The sequence below is a fragment of the Gorilla gorilla genome, chromosome 10, assembly GCF_029281585.2.
Source record: "Gorilla gorilla gorilla isolate KB3781 chromosome 10, NHGRI_mGorGor1-v2.1_pri, whole genome shotgun sequence".
Classification (NCBI taxonomy): Eukaryota; Metazoa; Chordata; class Mammalia; order Primates; family Hominidae; genus Gorilla; species Gorilla gorilla.
In genome coordinates this window covers 58,563,120-58,584,670 of record NC_073234.2, presented here as the reverse complement: position 1 = coordinate 58,584,670, position 21,551 = coordinate 58,563,120, and the positions used below count along the sequence as shown (strand labels likewise).

General features: G+C 41.2%; 1 long non-coding RNA gene across 1 annotated transcript in view; it reads left to right on the top strand.

The window, feature by feature from the left end:
- Positions 1–1,093, top strand: part of LOC109029080 (uncharacterized) — a 39,792-nt gene extending 38,699 nt beyond the window's left edge. Inside the window, exons 5-6 of the long non-coding RNA XR_008670249.2 lie at positions 467–592; positions 1,037–1,093. This is a non-coding gene — a long non-coding RNA (uncharacterized lncRNA). The remainder of the gene's footprint in view (positions 1–466; positions 593–1,036) is intronic.
- The last annotated feature ends 20,458 nt before the right edge of the window (positions 1,094–21,551 follow it).

Genomic DNA, 21,551 nt, shown 5'->3' with positions numbered 1-21,551 from the left:
CAGGCTGGAGTGCAGTGGCTTGCTGTTGGCTCAAGGGATGTAACCTCCACATCCCATGCTCAAGGGATCCTCCCACCTCAGCCTCCCAAGTAGCTGGGACCACATGTGTAAGCCACAAAGCCTAGCTAATTTTTGTATTTTGGTAGAGATAGGGTTTCAATATGTTGCCCAGGTGAGTGTCAAACTCCTGGGCTACAGCCGTCCTCCCACCTTGGCCTCCCTAAGTGCTGGGATTTATAGGCATAAGCCACTGTGTCAGGACTTTTAAGACACTTAAGGGAATTTTTCGAAGGCAACCTCACAGGGAGTGAAGGCTTACTTTAAAGAGTTTTGTCTAACTTTCATTTAATGGAGTAGATTACAAATTAATATACAAAAATTTCACAAAAAATTTTTAAAGGAATTGTGTCAGCTTGAACTGAAAAGGACAGACGGAGCAAAATGAAAAGAAGCCTTTGTTTACCAGAATGAATGTGGGCAGGAAGGATCCTGAAATATCTACTTAGCTGCATTTCCAATGCTAGGTCATAAATGGCAATACAACTTCTGCCTTGTTTGCTGGAACACTTGCAATGGAGCACTGTTTTGGCAGGTAAGCCATCTTACTGCCCTGGGGCACCATGCTGTGAAGAAGTCCAGTTGGTCTACCTAGAGAGATCATATAAAGAAGCACTGCGACAGCATGCTGAGAGAGGGGGAGAGAGAGAGGAGAGAGGAGGGAGAAATATATCAATCCCTGGCTAACCCCTAGCTTCTCCAGACCTCCATTTTTTTTTCCTGCTCTGGCCACCATCTGACTGGGTGAGAAGTCTCAAGCCAGACCTACCCAACAGAGCCCTTCTCAAATTCCTGACTCACAAGAACTGTGAATCATAGTGAAGTAATAATTGTTTTAAGCCATTAAATTTTGGGGTGGTTTGTTATATAGTCCTAAAAAACCAGAACACTGGCCATGTACACTTGAACAGTATATAACTTTTTATGCTTCCAAATGGGAAAATAAATATTCATCTATTTACTCTTTGATTTATGTCAGATACCTTGCAAGCAACTTAATGAATGAATGGATGAATGAACATCTCCATTTTGAGGTGAGAACATTCAAAGGTGGGCCATACAGGATTTATGTAACTCATCTAAGAATTCAAGGCAAGTAAATGTCACTAGTGGACTTGAATCATCCCAAAGCCATTAAAGTTCCATTCATTCAAACATTATTTTATTGTGTGTTAACTATGTGCCAGGCACTGTGCTAAGCAATGGGGGTATGGTGTTAAACAAGACATTCATTGTTTCTGCCCTAACAGTGCTAATATTCTTGTGGAAACTGACAATAAACAAGAAGTAATTATACATTTTGACCAACATGGAGAAGAGCTATAAGAGTGCCATGATGAATTATAGGAGAGGATGCTCCTTTAAAGAAGGTATTTAGGAACATTCTCTCCAAGGAGGAGACATCTGAGCTAGAACTTGAAGATTGAGAATTAGTCAGCTATGAGAAAAGGAGACACAGCATTTTTTGTGAGAGGATTAGATAACGTGTGTGTGTTTTTTGCACAGTAGTAAAGCATGTCACTTTACAGAGCCTCAGATGAGTGGGACTGGCAGTGAAAAAGCTTTGGGTGCCCTGAGAGTGAGGGCCTTCTTGAATTTTGCCACTTTCTTGTCTCATCCTAGTCCTGACCCTGAACGTAGACTTAGAAATTTTAGATTTGTTGCATTATTGCCTATCACATTTAAGATCCATCTAATAAAAGAATCACCATAGACACAGGCGTACACAGATACACATACATAGGAAAAAGCCAAAGGATTGATCACAGTTAAGTGTTTAAAAATATTCATGTAACTGATGGGAATTTTATGATAAGCAGCAAGGGAATTGGCACTTACGCTTCAGCACAGGGCTTGCTGAGATACAAGTCTGGGGTTACTCAGTGTGGTAAGCAGGCTCAGTGAGCTCATAATGTTTTAGTACCTGTTGGGGGATGAACTAATCAGCTCCAAATGGGCAACAGGCAGTGAAATTGTGTTTGTGTGAGTGTGTGTGTGTGTGTGTGTGTGTGTGTGAGAGAGAGAGAGAGAGAGAGAAGGGGGGTCGGGGGTGGGGTGTGGGGAGGCAGTGTTCAGCCAATGAATGCTGTTCCAGCAGGGTTCATTTGGGAAAGTTTAATATTCACAAAGTCTTATTCTATAACATAAATATTTGTTTCGGTCAAATTCTTAGAAACTCTTTCTGAGATTCAAAGAATATGTACTATTGCACTTGGATTCAGAATGTATCATGGCCAAATTGAAGCAAGAATTCCCCTTCATTAGTAAAATCATGTTGCCCTTGCAGGTTCTAAATCATTCCTGGGACAACGCAGACATGCCTGGGGAGATGGGGCCGAGCAGCAGACCTGAAACGAATTCCGGGCTTTGGAAAAAGGAGATACTGTGTCTGCTCACTTCATGTGTTATCTTCCAAGGATTCTTTTGGTATAAGCAGTTTTGCTTATCCTACCGTTGTTCATTTTGCTCTCACTTTCTCTGAGGGATTATTTTTCCAGAGGAAAATGTGGTTCAAGGTCATTTCTAATTCCCTACATTTATTACTGTTGGGTTATTGATGTCTTTCTACTCTGATTATTCACGCCCGTCTTAAAGTTTTCTCTTTAAGAACTTCATAACTTTTCTTCTTTTCCCACACTTCTTATTACTGGCATCACTGCAGCCTAACCGGGCCCTGGGCTCAGGAGGGGGAAAAAGCATGGAATTTACTCATCTGAAAAGTCAGTTTAACACAAGTTTATTTTCATTTATTATTTTTGTTTAGAGACAGGATCTTGCCATGTTGCCTGGGCTGGTCTCAAATTCCTGACCTCAAGCCATCCTCCCTCCTTGGGCCTCCCAAAATTCTGGGAGCCACCACGCCTGGCTTAACACAAGTTTATTGAGTAACTCCTTGAGTTGGGCATTGTCTCCTGGGTGCTTGGGATCTAGAGTTTAGTGAGTCCCTGGAAGAACTCACAATCTAGTATAATTACCTATTTGCATAACCATGTACAGTAAATAGGTAATTACGACACTAGTTTACAGACATCAAAGAAAGTAGACAGTATGTGCCGGAAGTGGGCTGCTCAGAACTGGAATGATGTAGAGCATTCTTCTACAGGACACTTCAGAGTTTTAGTCCAGATGAGATTTATTAGCTCATTAGCTTGTTAGGTTTTTAATCATTCATTCATCAAACTTTTATCAAGCCCCTATCATGTGCTAGAAATATGCTAGGTGTAGGTAGCGGCAATACAAAACGAAAAAGAAGGATCCCTTCCCTTAGGTCGTGATAGACATGAAAACACATGGCTGCAATGTTTTCAAATGCTATAATAGAAGTCTCTGCATGGAATGGTTGGATTACAAGGGGAGAACAAGCTCCTTCATGGGGAGGCTTCAGGAAAAATGTCAGAAGTAATGTTAGAAGAGAATTCTAAGACAAGTGAATGTTTACTGGGCTTTTATTAAAAAGAGTACATGGGAGAAAGAATATTCCAGACTGAGGATGCACAGAGGCCAGGAGGCTTGAAACTACCTAGCACATTTTGGGGGAACTGCAAGACATCCAGCCTGGTTGGAGCTTCACATGCTTAGGGTGGGGCCCAGGGGGAGAGAACCTGTAGAGGCAGTAGGCACAGTGTTCCTGGAGGACCACACGCTGGCAGAAGGCTGAGACACAATGCAGGGTATTCAGGGAACCACAGTGATGTGGCCTGTCTGAGGCACACGAAAGAGAAGGAACTAGAGAGGCAGGGAAAGACCAAAACAGGAAGGGCTTTGAATGGTAGTCTAAAGCAAATTGAGTTTTTTGTCAGTGATGGGAAGCCACAGAGGGATATTAAGACATAACTGTTTTTAATTTTTTATTTCTAAATTAAGACAGTAAAATTTGCTTTCATTGGTGTACAGTCCTACCAGTTTTGACAAATGCGTAAGTCATATTGCAACCCCTTTAGACAAATATAGAGTAGTTCCACCATCCCAAAAGAGTCCCCCAGGCTCTCCCTTTGAAGTCAGCTCTCCTCTGTCCCGGGCAACCAGTGATCTGTTTTCTGTTCCTGTGGCATTGCCTTTTCTAAAATGTCATAGGAACACAATAACACATATAGCTTTTTGATTCTGACTTCTTTCACTTAGCATCATATATTTAAGATTTATCCATTTAGTATGTATACCAGTAGTCTGTTCTGTTTTATTACTGAGTGGTATTCCATGGCATGGATATACCACAGGCTTTTAATCCATTCAACAATCAAAGGACATTTGGTTTACTTTCACTTTTTGGTAATTTCACTTTTTGGTAATAGAAAGCTGCTATGAACATTCAGGTACAGGCTTTTTATGAATATAACTTTTTCATTCCCCTTGGGTAAATGTCTAGGAGTACAATTACTGGGTCACTGGAGAGTATATGTTTAACTTTGTAAGAATCTGCCAAACTGTTTTCCAAAGGTACTTGTACCCTTTTCCAATCCTATTAGCAACATATGAGAGTTCCAGTTACTCTGTATCCTTGTCAGCACTTGATATTGTCAGTTAAAAAAAATGGAGCCATTTTTATAGATATGAAATGATAATCTCACTGTGGTTTTACTTTTTTTTTTTTTTTGGCCAAATGACTAGTGATATTGAAAACGTTTTGTGTGTGTGTGTGTGTGTGTGTGTGTGTGTTTTGCCATCCATATATCTTGGTTGGTGAAGTGTGTGTTGAAATCTATTGCCCAGTTTTATTTTTCCTTATTGTTGAGTTTTGAGAGTTCTTTATATATTCAGCATACAAGTCCCTTATATGTATTTTACAAATATTTTCTTCCAGTCTGTGGTTTATCTTTTTATTCTCTCAACAGTGTCTTGTAGAAGCTTTTCATGTTGATAAGTCCAGTTTATACTTTTTTCTTTTGTGGTCCAGCTTTTGGTATATTTTCTTTTTTGTTTGTTTTTTGAGATGGAGTCTCACTCTGTCACCCAGGCTCACTACAACCTCTGGGTATATTTTCTAAAATCTTCACCTAAGCAGGGCTGTAGATATTTTCTTCTAAGTTTTCTTTTGGAAATCTGTGTATAGTTTAGGTTTTTCATTTAGGTCTGTGATCCATTTTGAGTTAATTTACGGATAAGGTGAAAGGTATGGGTTGAAGTTCACTTCTTTTCACTTAGGGTTGTGTCTTAGAAAGCCAGCAACAATGTTGAGAAGGGATTGGAGAGACAAGAAAGTTGAATGTTTCTTAATTTATCTCTTGTTGTTCTAGGACTTTGTGCACCAGTAGATAAATGGAAAAATAGTTCCCAACACAGGGATTGCTGGCATTTATGAATCAATTACATTGATTTGGCCAATATGAATGGTAAAATATTTAAAAAATACATAATAATTAGCCTGTTGGATGTATGACTTAGTGATTTGGCTGTATAGATATAGCTTGAACCCTTCTTTTGACCCAAATGTACTCCCTTATTTATCACTTGAGAGTTATAAGGAATTCAAAAGGAAGAATGTTTTCTCTTTTATGTTCTATGATTGTACATCTGAGTAAGACAATTGCTATTATGCTTTGCTAATACTCCTGGTGGTGTCATGATATAAGGGAAGATGAATTTACTTTGACTAATGTATAAGAAAAATACCTGTTTTAAGAAAATCCAGGTGTTGGCTTATGAAAGATGAAATTCCAGAGACTCCTCATTTATGTTGTAGACAACAAAAATAATACATAAGCAAATGGAATTGAGGCAGGAGAATAGGGTCTGGAGTCAGGGAACCTAAGGCCATTTCACACTGACTTCCTAGAACTAAATGGAATGGAAAACCCTAACTTTGCACATCTAAGTAACAAAAGGACCAGTGGCTACTCTCTTTGCAAACCCCCACGTTTTCTGCATGGCAGATGGGAAATTGAAAGTACTTCTGATTGGTTGCTTTTTGCATAGGAGTGTAACTTTGTAACTTCAGCCTCTGATTGCTTGCAGATAGCAACCAACCAGACTGATTGCCAGCCAAGTCTTTGTTTGCATAGACGTTCAACTTTGTAATTTCACCTTAGTCTCTGAGGGCCACAACTTCATTTACATGAGGTGAACACAAAGTGGCCAATGGGAAATCTCTAGGGGGTATTTGGACCTGAGAAGATTCTATATCCAGGCCCTTGAGCTGCTGCCACTGCCGGCTCCCACACTGTGGAGTGTACTTTCACTTTGAATCTCTGCTTTTGTTGTATCATTCTTTCCTTGCTCTGCTGTGTGTTTTGTCTAATTCTTTGTTCAAAATGCCAAGAACCTGGACAACTTGGAGTCAAGACCCTCTACTGGTAACAGAACTACTTCTGCCCATTCTACAACTTCATTTTTAATGAATAGTCTATGCCATTCTTGAATTTCTTTAAATTAAATTAATTCATTTAAACTATCAAGTGGAAAGTAGAGAATAGGGGTTTAGGCTGTGGAATCCAAATACTCAGGTTCAAATCCTAGTGTCTCTAACTGCATGACGGGAAAGCTCCTTAAATGCTGTGATCTCATTTCCTCCTCTATAAAGTGTGAAAGATGATATTTATACATATGGCTCTTGTGAAAATTAATTGAACTAGTGCTTTAAATGCTTAACTAAGACTGATAAGTAGTATGTGATCAATAAATATCAGCTATTATTAGTAAAATTGAGAGCTTGCTTTAAGCTATTCTATGCATTGTGAAAGGATATAACCATGGAAAAATATAGGGCTTCTTTCCTCAGGGAGTTTGCAATTTGCAACTCATTTGGGGATGTAGATGTGTAAAGAATGACCACTTAAAATTCAACCAGAGGCTGCTCTGCCTATGGAGTGGCCATTCTTTATTCCTTTACTTTCCTAATAAGCCTGATTTCACTTAAAAACCAGAATGAAATAAGTGTTGTATTATATTTGTTAGATGAGGTGAGGTTAGAGTGATTATCAACCCCTGGGTGGATTAGAGGATGTTTCAGCCAAGGACAGTGTTTGATTTGGACCTTGGAGGAGGAGTAGGGGTCTCATAAATGGAGAAGCAGAAGAGAATGACTCACACATTGGTCCGGAAAGGATTTGGAGAAGAATTCTCTTGAGCTGAAGAAGGAAGGATAGGGGGTGGTGGGAAAGAAATGATAGAAAAAGCAAGTAAAGAACAGATTTTAAAGGGACCAGAATGCCAAGAGGAGAGGTTGGGCTTGGGCTTTTCTTATTCACCATATTTTATACCTTTTTCGTATTAGTTCCTGGAAAAAGCCAGCCTGGAAGACTACTCATGAAAGGTTTTATTTCTCTTCCTTTTAAAAAAAATATAAAACAAAAAACAAAAACCACCCTTGTAAATCATTAATGGCCCATTTTAAAAAGGAGATTACAGCCTGGGAGTTACTATTTTTCTGTTAGAGAAATAAAAAGGCATATATTGAATTATATGAAATATGAATTGGCCTCTGTGCTCCAGTACTTATCTGGGACAGATTTATAAATACTGAAATGATATAAATGATGGTTATTCAACCCATTTAACATTAGAGAACTTTTAATGGCAAAGCAAAGACACTGAAAGAAAAGTTTTAGGGAAAAATAGTCGTAGTCTGGAAATCTAAAAGTTATTCTTTATTCTTCCGTATTGATTTACATCTATTTACAACTTCAAGATTTTTAGTGTTATGCCTACTCTGCCAATTCTTGGAACATTTGCGAAACTGAGAATTTACTTCTTCATTTATTACTTCCTAACTACATTTTAAAGGTAATAGTGAAATCTTAAATTATTCGTTCTCTTTTCATTGGGCAATGTCATTGAGGTAGAACTAATATTCAGAGAATTAATTTCCAAGATTTTTAATTATGAAAATGATACAGATTGTTTTTCTCAAGTTTAATCTGATGTCTCCTAGAATAATACTGGGGAGTCGTGCTGGGAACAGAAGATAAGAAATCACTCATATTCTAGATTAGACAAGCTATACTTTAATTAACAGGCTGCAGTTGGAAAAATGACTCCAAGAATTAAATGTGAAAACCAACTATTTCAGTGTTCCAAGAATATTTAATCCTCTTAGAAGAGTTTATCTATGTCACAATTAGGAATGATTTAAATTGTCTGTGGCATCTTTACGTTATTATTGAAAATGGAAAAAAAGAAAAATGCCCACCCTCACAGGCTTTTTGCGGCAAAGTTTGGGGGGCACCCACAATTTTAACTTCAGCATTGACAGAGTCCCTCCCCATCTTAGTTGGCGTTGGCTTTCAGGGTTTCTACCAAGGCATCTCTTCAGGCTTACTCTCTAAAAAGATGTTCTTGTTTCATCAGAGCTAACCTAGTTAGTGTCCCATTTCCACGGGACTCTGATAAATGCTAGAATTTCTGCTAAAATAATTTCAGAGTCTAGTGTTTATCCATTTGTTAATTCATTTGGTATTTATTAGATAAACCTATTTTCACTTGAAAGGAAGTGTGAAAATAATATAGGCTTTAGAGTCTGAAGTTCTGAGTTCAAATTGTGAGTCTATCCTTAACTTCCCAAAGGTCTCTGCTGAACTCATATAACTTCTCTGAATTTCAGGCCTTTCATTTATAGAGTAGTGTGAGAATAACAACCACACAGGGAGATTGTGAATACCCTGAAGGAGATTTGCCAGGTGTAAAGTGCTATTTGAAATTTTTTAAACTAAACTAATAAATCCTGCTGAGGGAACGCTTTATCATCACAGGTTGCTCCTTTTATGGTGTCAGTTTCAGGCATAGGCAGGTGGATATAGAATACTACTTGGGATGTGTGGCAGGTTATATGTTCTGAAGAAGATTGCAGTGTTCTCTTCTCCCACACACTCTTCTTGCAATGTGATCTTGACAGTACCCACATTGGGAGGTCTGTTTCCTCCCTTTGGATCTAGGTGACGTTTTCTCCTGTCTTTGCTTTTTTGGGATACTCACGCTTAGAACCCAGCCTCAGTGCTGTGAGGAAGCCCTGTTCCACTTATGTGGAGGAGAGGCCACTCGTAGGTTGGCTGGCAGCCTACCCGAGGTCTTAGCTGACAGCCAGCATCACCCAACAGTGGATGGAGATGCTTTCACACTTTGAGTGTCCCCAGCTCAGGCCCCGGATGACATGGAGCAAGGATATGACATCTATGATGTATCCCCTTCAAATTCCTAACCTACCAGTGAGGCAGGAGAATAGGGTCTAGAGGCAGGAAACTTAAGGCCATTTCACACTGACTTCCTAGAACTGAATTGAAAGGAAAACCCTAACTTTCCAGGCCTAAGTAACAAAAGTAGTTGCAGAGGCTACTCCCTTTGCAAACCCCCACCTTTTCTGCAGCAGATGGGAGATTGAAAGTACCTCTGACTGGTTTGCTTTTTGCAACCAATCAGACATTTGCATAGGAGTGTCACTTTGTAACTTCACTTTAGCCTCTGACTGGTTGCTTCCCACAACCAATCAGACGTTTGCATAGGAGTGTGACCTTTGTAACTTCACTTCAGCCCCTGATTGGTTGCTTTCCGCAACCAATCAGACTGATTGTGGGCCACCACCTCATTTACATGAGGTGAACGCCTAGTGGCCAGTGGGAAACCTCTAGGAGGTATTTGGCCCTGAGAAGATTCTGTATCAGGGGCCCTTGAGCTGCTGCTGGGGCCTGCTCCCACACTTTCACTTTCTGTTTCTTTCACTTTTCTATCTCTGCTTTGGTTGCTTCATTCTTCCTTGCTTTGCTGTGTTTTGTCCAATTCTTTGTTCTGAACGCTAAGAACCTGGACAACTTGCTGTGAAGACCCTCTACTGATAAAACCAGAATCCACGAGAATAATAAAATAATTGTTTCATGCCGTCAAGTTTGGGAGTGGTTTGTTACACAGCAATAGCTAACCAGAACAAGTTGGGAGGATTTATCTACACCAAACCTGTTTTTAACATTTTAGTAAGGTTGTAAAGAAAATTTGAATAGTATTATTTCTATTGTTTCAATAGCTTTAAATCATGATGGCAAGCTGTGGTTATTTGTTTACTGAAACTTCAGAGCAAAATAGACCAAGAATTATTGGAAATTTATACTTTTTTCATGTAGGATCAAATATCATGAGGTGAATTGTCATTTTCATTCCCACATCATCTCCTTAGATTTTGAGTAGAGGGGCTGGCTGTATTCCTGTTGGCTTCTACTTCTACAAGGAATGAGAATTGAGCCTCTCCTTTCTTATTGTCTTCAGAGTGGGATCCCACACATGAACTGTTCTAGCAACTCCTCTCCCTGGCATTCAATCTTTCAGAACCAGTGGCAGGCAGAAAGCAGATGCTCTGTGGATAATTTGGGAAGAGACAGTGGAAGAATTTTATCACTTTGCAGCTCTAAAAGATACTTCAGACTATTGGCTTTTTTTGAACCCAGATGTTTCAGCTCTGTGGTTTATCTCCTTGTCTGTTCAAGAAGATTGTAAGATCTCTCATGAGCTTTCTCTCTTGAAACCTCGGGGCCTTTGCTTGAATGATTTACTTTACCCAGAATGGCTCCTTTCAATTCCTAGCCTTCTAAGTCCAGTAGAAATTCCACCTCCTTCATGAAAGTTTTGTGAGTTAGCGGCAACACTTCGGACTTCTTAGCACTTTGTTGGCACTTCTTTTAGAATTCTTAACGCCGCCAATGCCTGTTTCCCTGATGAGATCGCGATGCCATTCTTGGCGGGGTTTCCATCTTGTTCTCCTTCCTGACCCCTACTGTGGTTTCTCAGGAAATGCTTGTTGAATTTCATAAGACGGCCCGGGGGAGTGCCAAAATTGTGCAATCAGAGTCAAGACACTTGGCTCCCAGTTTGAGGTCTGAGCCAGGTCTGTCAAGAGGAGATTCTGAAAATGGTCCTGTGACCCCAGAAGATTCTTCATGCTACTGGGCCTCCTCAGCTTGCTCCTCTGTAAAGTGAGACATTCAGAGCAAGGCAGTGGTTCTTAACTAGGTACACTTTTCAACACCACGGGTGCCCAGAGGGTCTGATACATCCTTGGTTGTGCATCCTTGGCTGGATTTACAATTTATAAGATGCCTTCCCATTCCAGAAATATACAGGGGCTGTTGGATATTGCTGTAGCCTGTGGAGTTAGATGGAAGGAAGTAAACAGATTGGAATTACAGGTTAGGATTTCAGAGACATAACAAAAAAAACCCTCTGAATAATAATAGCTAATATTTATGAACCGGGTGCTGTGCTGGGCTTGGAATGCATTATTTTATTTACTAGGCACACAATGCCCTTATGGGGCAGGCACTACTATTATCCTGTTTTATAGATAAACTGGGGTTTAGTGAAGTCAAATAATGATCCAAGTTGCTGAACTAGGTTGCTAAGCACCGGAACTGAGATCAAACCCAGGCTCTCTGACTTCCGAACCTGTATTCCTAACTACTCCCTGGCTGCCTTTCTCTTAGTTTTTGCTTTTATTGTGTGGAGCTGATCGTATGGTTATTAAGTATTGACTTTATCAGTCTTTGCAATTCCACTCTATGTTCTGTATAATATTTGGTTACTGGTAGTTAGGAAGTGATGTTCACTTATAACAATCTTTTATAGAGATAGTGCATGGAGGCGTGGTTTGGCCGTTTAATTTTTGAAAATTGCAGCATACCATACCAGATTCACGAAAAGGTGGCGTCATTTTATTCTTTCACACATACAGTCATGAGTAGCTTAATGAGAGGGATACATTCTGAGAAATGCATCACTAGGCAATTTTGTCATTGTGTGAACATCATAGAATGTACTTACACAAACCTAGATGGTATAGCCTATTGCTCCTTGGCTACAAACCTGTACAGCGTGTTACTGAACTGAATACTGTAGGCAATTGTAACACAATGGTATTTTTGCATGTAAACATACCTAAACAGAAAAGGTACGGTAAAAATATGGTGGTATAATCTTACAAGGAGCACTGTTGTATACATGGTTTGTCATTGGTGGAAAGGAATTTGAAAGGAATTTACTTTCTGAAGGGAATACCTAGAGTTAAAAGAACATCTGGTGTTACAAGGTCATCAAAGACCAGGAAATGTATCAAATCTTCTGGAAACTCACCGAGAGTTCTCATTAGTGATGAGGGAATTGCTATTCTGTAACTGCATAGATGGAACAATGATAACTCATATCCATTGCAAAATGTTTCACCCCACAGAGTGATTAAGCAATTGGTATTTATTGCACCCAAGATATTGTTCACGTTTCTATTTGTGAACAACTCCCGTAACTACTCTTTTACTCCCCATTTCCTTATCATTGCATAATTTCCAGCTGCATCTGTAATGCCTCTGCCCAGTTAAGTGGCTCTTGGCTCCCGCTGAGCATGACTGATGGGCTGAGTTTCCCCTCAGGTTCTTCTAGTGCCCGATTTCCTAGTCTCCGTTAGCAGAACTGCTTTGTCCTATACATACTTTGTCTTAAGGTCAGCTCTGCCCTCAGCTGTGCCCTATCTTCCAGTGGTTGCTCAATCTGGTTCCGTTTGCCTCCATAACATTACTAAAATCTCTTCCCATCTCTTGGATTCAACAGCTCGAAATCACGTTTTTTTTTTTTTTTTTCTATAGAATCATGACTTCCTTTTCCCCACCCCCAGAGTTTACCCTTAGACCTTGGTCGTTTTTATTTTCAGCTCCAATCAGTTAAAATTCTGCTCTAAAGTGGTCAAGTGATGCTTTCCCTTCCAAGGAGAGAGTGGATAGTGTCAATGGGTTTGGTGTGATTAGCACTTGTGCTTAGGGTCACAGGAAGGAAAGGCAATCGGGAAGGATTCCAGTAGAGAAGGTGGAGGAAGGGGCATCAGGCCATTGATCAGTGCTTCTGGTCTCCCACAAGTCTGCTGGCGATGCAGAGCACATGGTATAGGGGTCAGAATATTCCAGACCTGGCCATGAGAGAGCTCAAAGACATGGGCAAGTAAGTCCCTGCCATCTCAGAGCTGCAGTCTCTATGAGAGTGGCCCCCCTGGTGGCCCATCTCCCTTCCTTATATTATTGGGGGTCACAAAGTGCCTCACTAAAAAGTGTACTTTCCAGTCTCCTGGGAAGTTAGATTTAGCCACATAGGTCTGGCTTAGGAAAACTAAGTGAAGTTCTGTGGGGACTTAAGCAGAGGAGGCTGCTTAAAAGTCGGAGATAACTGAGTGCAGAGCAGCTCCCTTTTAGCCTTTTCCCTTCTTTCCTGTAACCTGGCATGCAGATGGTGGGATTTCCATAGCTGACTTGCACCATGAGGTGCTTGGTAATAGAAGTATAGTGCATTAGCGTATAGCACCTATAAGGTATTAGTGCACAGGGCCTAATAGGGCATTAGGGCACAGCGCCTATGGGGTATTAGTGTATAGTATCTATAGTGTATTAATTTTCTGTTGCTACATAAGAAATTACCAGAAATTTAGTGGCTTAAAACAACACATTTATCATCTTACAGTTTCTGTGGATTTGGAGTCTGAGGATGGATTCTCTGTTCAAGGTCTTGCGAGGCTGAAATCGAGGCATCAGCTGGGCTGTGCTCTCATCTGGAGCTTGGGCCCCTTTTCCAAGCTCATTCAGATTTTGGCAGCATTCAGTTCCTGGCAGTGGTGGAACTGAGGTCCTGTTTTCTTCTGGGCTGTTGGATGGGGGTCCATGCAGCTCCCTGGAGCTGCCCTCACATCCTAGCCTTATGGCCCCTCCCACATGGCTGCTTTCTTCTTAAAGGCCAACTGGAGAATCTCTCTTAGAAAGGCTCAAAAGCTACCTTGTAATTTCTTTAGGATGAGCCCAGTGCCTTTTAAGGGCTCACCTGGTTATCAGACCCACTCAGGATATTCTCCTTTTTAATTAAGTCAAAGTCAACTGATTTGGGTCTTTAATTACATCTGCAACGCCTCTTCAACTTTGTCATGTAATGTAACCTAATCATGGTGGTAAGATCCATCTTATTCACCATCCTGCCTGTGATAGAAGGGAGGGGACTATTCTGAACACCAGGGGCAGGAATCTTGGGACCATCTGAGTTCTGCCTCCTACACATAAGGTGGTGCAGTAGAAATATAGAGCCAGGCTCTCAGGAACTGTGGTGCCTCCTCATCACCTGTAAGCTGTGTTACTCTGACCTTTTTTTTTTTTTTTTTTTAGACGGAGCGATCTTGGCTCACTGCAAGCTCCACCTCCCAGGTTCACACCATTCTCCTGCCTTAGCCTGCCAAGTAGCTGGGACTACAGGCGCCCGCCACCATGCCCGGCTAATTTTTTGTATTTTTACTAGAGATGGGGTTTCACCGTGTTAACCACGATGGTCTTGATCTCCTGACCTTGTGATCCGCCAAATGAGAGACATGTTCTTGGTTTATTGAAGACACTATATTCAGGCCTCTTTTACTAGCTGCTGAAAACAATACCTAAATTGATTTGATTCAACACTGAGGTTGGAGAAGCTATTTCTTATTTTGAGACAGGGTCTCACTTTGTTGCCCAGGCTGTAGTGCAGTGGTGTGACCACAGCCCACTGTAATCTTTAATTCCTGGCTCAAGAGGTTCTCCCACCTCAGCCTCCTGAGTAGCTAGGACTACAGGCATGTGCCAACATGCCTGGCTAATTTTTAAATTTTTTGTAGGAATGGGGTCTCGCTATGTTGTCCACGCTGGCCTTGAATGCAGAAGCTATTTCTAAGATTTAATCTTTCCCTTCCTTTGGGGGCATTCTCTTTGCTGTGTGTATACTGGCTGATGCCATGTTTGAAATTCAAAACTCTCTTGCTTGCCATTCATAGCTCTATGCATCCCAGGTGTACCTTGTAATTCTCCAGTGGTGATTCTGTTTGTTGTAGAGAAGAAAGAGCAGAATTTGAAGTTAGAAGACCTTGCTCCCAGGGTGGGCTTCTTCATTGATCAGCTTTATAATCTTGAGCAGGTTACTTCAATAGTTAAACTTGAATGCTCTTTAAGAAAATGAAGATAATAATCATACCTGTCTTGCCTACTGTATAGGATTGATGTGAGGAACAAATGAGAGAAATATGTGAAGGTGTTTCGAGCCCTATAAATGCCTGAGCAAATGTTAATGACATGCCATGACTATCCATGCATTCATCTGTTCATTCTACAAACTTAATCTGAATGCATTATTTGTTAAGCATTGAACTGGTGCTGGGAATTCTAAGATTAGTAAGAGAGAGTTCCTGCCCTCACAGGGTCATAGTTTTTTGGGGTGGAAGGAGGGACAGACATATAAACAGTGGAGTATGAGGTGTGCTAGGATAGAAGAATGTAGGGATTAGTCCTAATCTGGACCTAAGGGGTCAGTAGAATCTTTCTAGAGGCTTGGGCAAATAAGAGATAGTCTGATGAATAAGTATTAATAATAATAATTACTATGCATAGAGTATTTGTTATGTATCAGGAACTGTTCTAAGTATGTTATATGTAGCCCTATGATATAGGTACTGTTATTCTAGCCTCCATTTTGCAGATAAGGAAACTGAGGCACAGGATAATTAATTTGCCCAACATAACACAGCTAGTAAGCTGGTGGAGCCAATCTAGGCTGATCCCATAATTGTTCACTCCAGAGCCTGATCCCATAACTGTCATGCACTGGACCAGGTGGTGTGGCCTGTCCAGAGAGATGTAACAGAAAGCCTGTTCTGTGGAGAAACTGCAAGTAGTTCATCAGGGTCCCAGCAATTCACCAAAAAGTAAAGATGGGGGAAAGAGGGAGTTAAGGGTACAAGGGCATAGAGAGGTAATATAAAAGGGCATAGAGAGGTAATATAAAAGCCAGTAAGCTTTTATATTGAGCAAAGGGAAGCCAGGTAAGGGTCTTGGCCAGGGTTGCTCTTTGCAAAGATCACTGTGGCACAGATGGATAATAGGTTGGAGGGGTAATACTGGACACAGGGAAAATAGTAAGGAAGTGCTGGCAGCTGGGTTTAGGGGAATAGTGAGTCTGGGGACAAAGGCGTGGATATGCGACACACGAAAAAATTAGACAGGATTATTTGGGTGGTGGTTGACAGAAAAGGAAGAATCAAGAATGAGTTGTCGTATCTGGTTTTACCTGACAGAAGGGCCCTTTGCAGAGATGAATGCTAGAGGAACAAAAGGAGGAAAGGTGATGAGATTTGAATATATGGAGTGCGAGGTGCTTTTGATTCGTACAAATAAGCAGTGAATACAGGTATGAATCTGAGAGATCTGGAACGTGAAGATAGGCTTGGGAATCATCAATATGTGGATTATAATAGAGGCCCTGGGGATGGATGAAATTGGCAAGGGAGAGTAATGTGGAGAGATAAGAACCAAGGACAGAAGTGCAGGGAGCACCCATCCTTGAAGTGTGAGCTGGGGGATATGAGTTGTGCAGAGAGACAGGAGGAACTCAAGAGTGCAGGGGAGTTAGAGATGCAAAAGCACTAAGTGGTGGTTTCATGCAGAAAGGAGACTCGATACACATTAAACAAATAGGACAAGTAAGCAAAGGAGTGAAAAATATTCATTGGACTTGGCCACAAAAAGATGAGCACAATTCCAGTGATTGCTCTGCATGGACATCAGGTTGCAGAGGGTTGAGAAATAAACGAGAGGTGCAAAGGTAGAGCTAATAAGTACACAAACGAACAAAACCAAAAAATGAGAAACAAGCTTTTTCTAGGACTTTGTGACAGAAGGAGGAAGTCCATAGGATAGGTGAAGAGGGTGTAGGATCCAAGAAGAGTTTTTTCTTTCTTTTCCTGTAAGTTGGGGACATATGAGCAAGTTTTTAGTGTGAAGGAAAAGAACCACTGGAAAGAGCCTACCTGAGTGGGCAACATAGTGAGAGCCCATCTCTACAAAAAAATTAAAAACATTAGCAGGCTATGGTAGTATGTGTCTGTAGTCCCAGCTACTTGGGAGGCTGAGGTGGGAGGATCGATTGAGTGTGGGAGGTCGAGGCTGAAGTGAGCTGTGATTGTGCCACTCCAGCCTGAGTGACAGAGTGAGACTCTGTCTCAAAAAAATAGAGGGTGGCTACTATAAAGAAAGAAGGATGATAAAGTGAGGTTTCCTGGGGAGGCTGAGGGAACAAGGTTCAGCAGCTGAGTGAGAGGATTCATCATAGGGAGAATGTTTTCTTCCTTTAGATGGGGAGAGAGGAAGTGCTCCCTAGGCTCCCACCCACCACCCACCTGATTCTGCCAGGCCCAGGACACTGACCTGCCACACCAACCTCTGCCTTGTGCTGTTGTCATTCAGACACGTGCCAGCACGCATCCATTCAGCAAATACTGGTTGAGTACCTACTAGGAGCTAGCCCCTTTTTGAAATGCTGGAGATACATTAGTGTTTACAGCAGACAAAAACCCCACCTCTTGAGTTTACCTATTCTGGTGGGAGGGCAGAGGCAATAAAATAACTGAGTAAATTATGCAGCATATTAGAAGTTGATAAGGCCTAGGCAGAAAAATAGAAATGGGAGAAAGAGAGGATTGAAGGGTCTCCCTGAGAAGGTGAGACTTGAGCAAAGATATGAAGGAGGTAAGAGAGGAAGTCCTGGCTATGTTTGGAGGAAGAATATTCCAGGCAGAGGCAACAGCAACTGCCAAGATCCCAAGGCAGGAGTAGGCCTGGCATCTCTGAGGAGCTGAGTGAGTGAGCAGTGAGGGCTGAGAGGTAATGGCTGGGTGGAGTTGCAGGACACTTAGGACCTCATGGGTCACTTAAAGGATGTTGACTTTTATTCTGAGATGGGAGACCATTGGAAGGTTGTGAGCAGAGAACTGATGTAGGTTTTCTTATGGTTTAAAGGATCGCTCTGGCTGCTATGTTGAGGATTGACTGTGGGGAGTGAGGAGGTTGGGGACAAGTGTGGAAGGTCGGAAGCCAGTGAGGAGGCCATTGCAACAATTTAGGTGTTGAATGATGTGGCTTGGGAGAGTTGCTTTAGAGGAGATTATGAGCAGTGGCTAGACTTTGTATATATCTTGAAGGTTGAACCAGAAGGGTTTACTGACTGTTTATGAGGAAGACTCCAGAACTTTTGTCTTGAATAATCAGAAAGCCTCTTATCTGTTCCTTGTGAAAAAGAAGCTGGTTTTAATTTTCTTTGTATGTTTCATAGTTCCAATTGCCGTTTTGGATGAACTTCAAGTTTTTGGTAAAAACTATTTGAATTTAATTGAAAGATTTGTAGCCCTCTAAACTCATGCCCTATGGGATGATTAAAGTAGCTAATTTGTTGTTTTAAATACACCTTTTCCCTAAACTCAACACTAAATCTCTCAAAGTAACATCTACTTTCTGGAAGCAAATGGGACTTGTATGGTGTGACTCATAGGTAGGGATTGCTTGGGAATTTTGGGTGGAGGAGAGAAAGGAAAGAGTTGGCCCAAGTGGGCACCACATTGGAAACCTGGAGCAGCTGAGGGCTCTCAGCTGAGAGGTGACTGGCAAAGTAAAGGTGGGAATCTGAAAAACAAGAAAGGAAACCCAGATTGATTTTTTCCCTAATACCTTCAGTGTCTGACAATGTGTATTCTGACAATGTACATGCCTCTGTATGGCTTGCAAACAACAAGGACTTTGTTGCATCTTAAGTTCTTGAATTACAAGCAGAAGGAAGACAACATTTGGAAATGTGTCCTACTTTTGTGTTCTCTTAAAAAAAAAAGCATCAAATTTTTTCTTTCCCCTTATGGTTCTAGAACTAATGTGCCAGTCACCTGTGTGTTTGCTCTCAGGTCCATCCCCACTCTTATCTTTGACTGTTCTGAACTGCAGGTGGCTTCCACTGCAGACTTCACTTCCCAGCTCCCTTCCCCACTGGCTCCAGGCTTAGTGGGTGTGAAGCACTGCAGGGGATTGCAGGGTGTGAAGTGCTGTACTGAAGAACAAGGGTATTTCTTCCCCTCTGTCTTTGCTTCAAGTGATGTTCCAAAAGTAGCTATATTTTCTCTCCTAAAAGCCACACATACCACTGAGTGGCTCAGACTACTAGCTCTGTTAATATCACCTCTTCTCTTTTCTCTCCCACTTCTTGGTACTTGCTTCTTGATTCTGCTAATTGCTGGACTGCCCTATTGCTTCCTGTTACCTCATTGTTTCCTGTTACCTCTCATAAAAGCTTTGTAACTTGTTCTCCATATCAAATTCCTAATATTGAGCTACCTGGTATGTGCTGTTTTCTTAGTCAGAACTTGACTGACATGTGTATTTATTGTTGAAATTTGGCAAGAGGAGAGTTTTGTAGAACATAGAAGAATATAAAATCACCACTAATCCCATCATCCAAAAGTAGCTATAGTTAGTGTTTTGGTGTGTATCTTTCCAGTTTATTTTCATGTGCATATAAGCATTTTTTTTTTTGTTCACAACTTTGGAGACATAGTGTACTCTTTGCTTTGTAATCTTTTTTTCCCATTTGATATATTGAAAAAATTTCTAAATCATTTGGTATTCCTATATAACATGATTTTTAAAAATCATGTTATATAGTTAGTTCTGTGACTTCAAATAGATATACTAGAATTTATTTAGTCAGTGGACCACTGTTGGTTGTTCAAATCATTTCCAATATTTTGCTATTATAATATTATATGCAATTTTGGGGGTATATTTCTGATCGTTTCCTTAGAGTAGATTGAAAAGGTAACTTCTACAAGAGCAGAGGTGTTATCTGGCCTGCCCACTGATGAATTCTTAGTGCCTAAAGCAGTGTGGGAAGGGATACGTACAGTCTAGGGACCTCATACATGTTGAACTGCCTCTCTTTTGGGGGCCAGGGCTGATTCATCACACAGAAAGTAGTCGGCTCAGAACTGGCTGGCTGCCTGATGTATTGTACAGGATGGAGCCTCCAGGCTACCACAGCTGCTGGGATTCATTCAGCTGGTGGAATTTGCCTTTTGTAACTGAGAGCCAGCTGGACTGAGAGTGAAGGCCAGGGCCTTGTGGATTCCTGTGAAGTCCACTCCTGTTCCCCCAGGACATCTGTTGGCTGCTCTCCTGAGGCTCTTGTAACCATGTTGTGTCAAAGCCCAGGCCCCGCCCCAGCTGGACGAAGCCTGCAGGGGTGGGGATGGAATTTTCAGGCCCCTTCAACTCTGAACCCTTAAAAACTGAGATTTTCTTAATTTTAGGCTTTCAACTACACTCTTAAATTTACTATTTTGAGGGTTAATTCAGATATCAAAGAAAGGCTTGATCACCAAGTAGATGGTAAAGGAAGTCCTTTTTGGTAAAGGAAGTTTAACTTAACCTTTACCAAGTTAACCAGCTCACAAGTTTTTTTTTTCTTCTTCAGCAAATGAGGCACCACAGGAAGCTGGAACCTGGTCTCAACATTTATCTTTGGTTTGCCTAAGACCAAATAAATGACTTTATGCCCCAGGCTAAATAACAACAACATGCCAATAAAATAAAAACCACAAAGACAAAGTGGAATGTGGAGGACATGAAAGTTTCATGCTAGGAATTAAACTAGAACATGAAGATGCATCCGGAGATCTCCAGTTCTGAATACCCTGGTCACTGTCAACAAGTTCCAAATGATTTAAAGTACTAATTAAATTTGATAATTGTTTATTGATCACATAGTATATACTCTGCGTCAGAAGCTGCCTCTAAGTAGTGTCACCTTAAGCAGAAGGGATTGAGGTACAAATTCAAGTCTCAGTAAACACTAAAGTGCTTAGTTAGGAGCCCAGGATTGCATTGCTTGGGTTCTAATCCTGGCTTCACCATTATTCGCTGTGTGATCTTGGGGAAGTTGTCAGCTCTTCCTTGGCTTCAGTTTCCTAGTCTGTAAAAAGGATGTAATATCCCACAAAGTTATTGGGAGATTTAAATGAATTAACATATATAATGTATTTGGAACACTGCCTGGGACATGGCATATCTGCTTTGTTGCTCCACTGCTTCTCTCCAATGCCAAGTTTTCCTCTGGGTGGGGGTGCGGTATGACTGGGGGAATTGTTGCCTAGCCATTTATTTGGTGTGTGTCCCCTGCATCTGCAGGGACTTCCTAGCTTCCACCTCTTTGTAGCTTCCTAAACTTTCACTTGAAATACATGACCTTTGGTCAATCCCCAGCTTGCCCCTCAGTAAGGGGTTAATGCAACACACTAGGCTAGGGAATGTAGAAGATAGGGAATGGTAAGGAATGGTCTTTCCTTGATATGCTCAGCCTGTGAGGGTCTAACATACCTGGTCCAGGAAGAGATACCTTAGAGAAGGATGCTGGCATTGGTATGGGGTGCCTTAAAATCATTGAAAGGAGGCCTAGTCCCTGAGAATGATTCTTAGCAACTGGACAGTCTGCCAGTATTAGGACGATGTACTCAAGACAATCCAGCCTTTCATCCAAATTCAGGAATCTTTGGACGCTATCCCTTGGGAGATGATCATTTAATTTCTGCTCTAACATTTTATTCATTTGTTCATTCACTCACTCACTGGGCTAGGCCAGTCAAGGGGACTTCACCACTTTGACCTATCAGAGGATAGTAAATTCTCCCAAACAACTTCCAGCAGGTCTTTCTTATTCTGGTTTTTCAT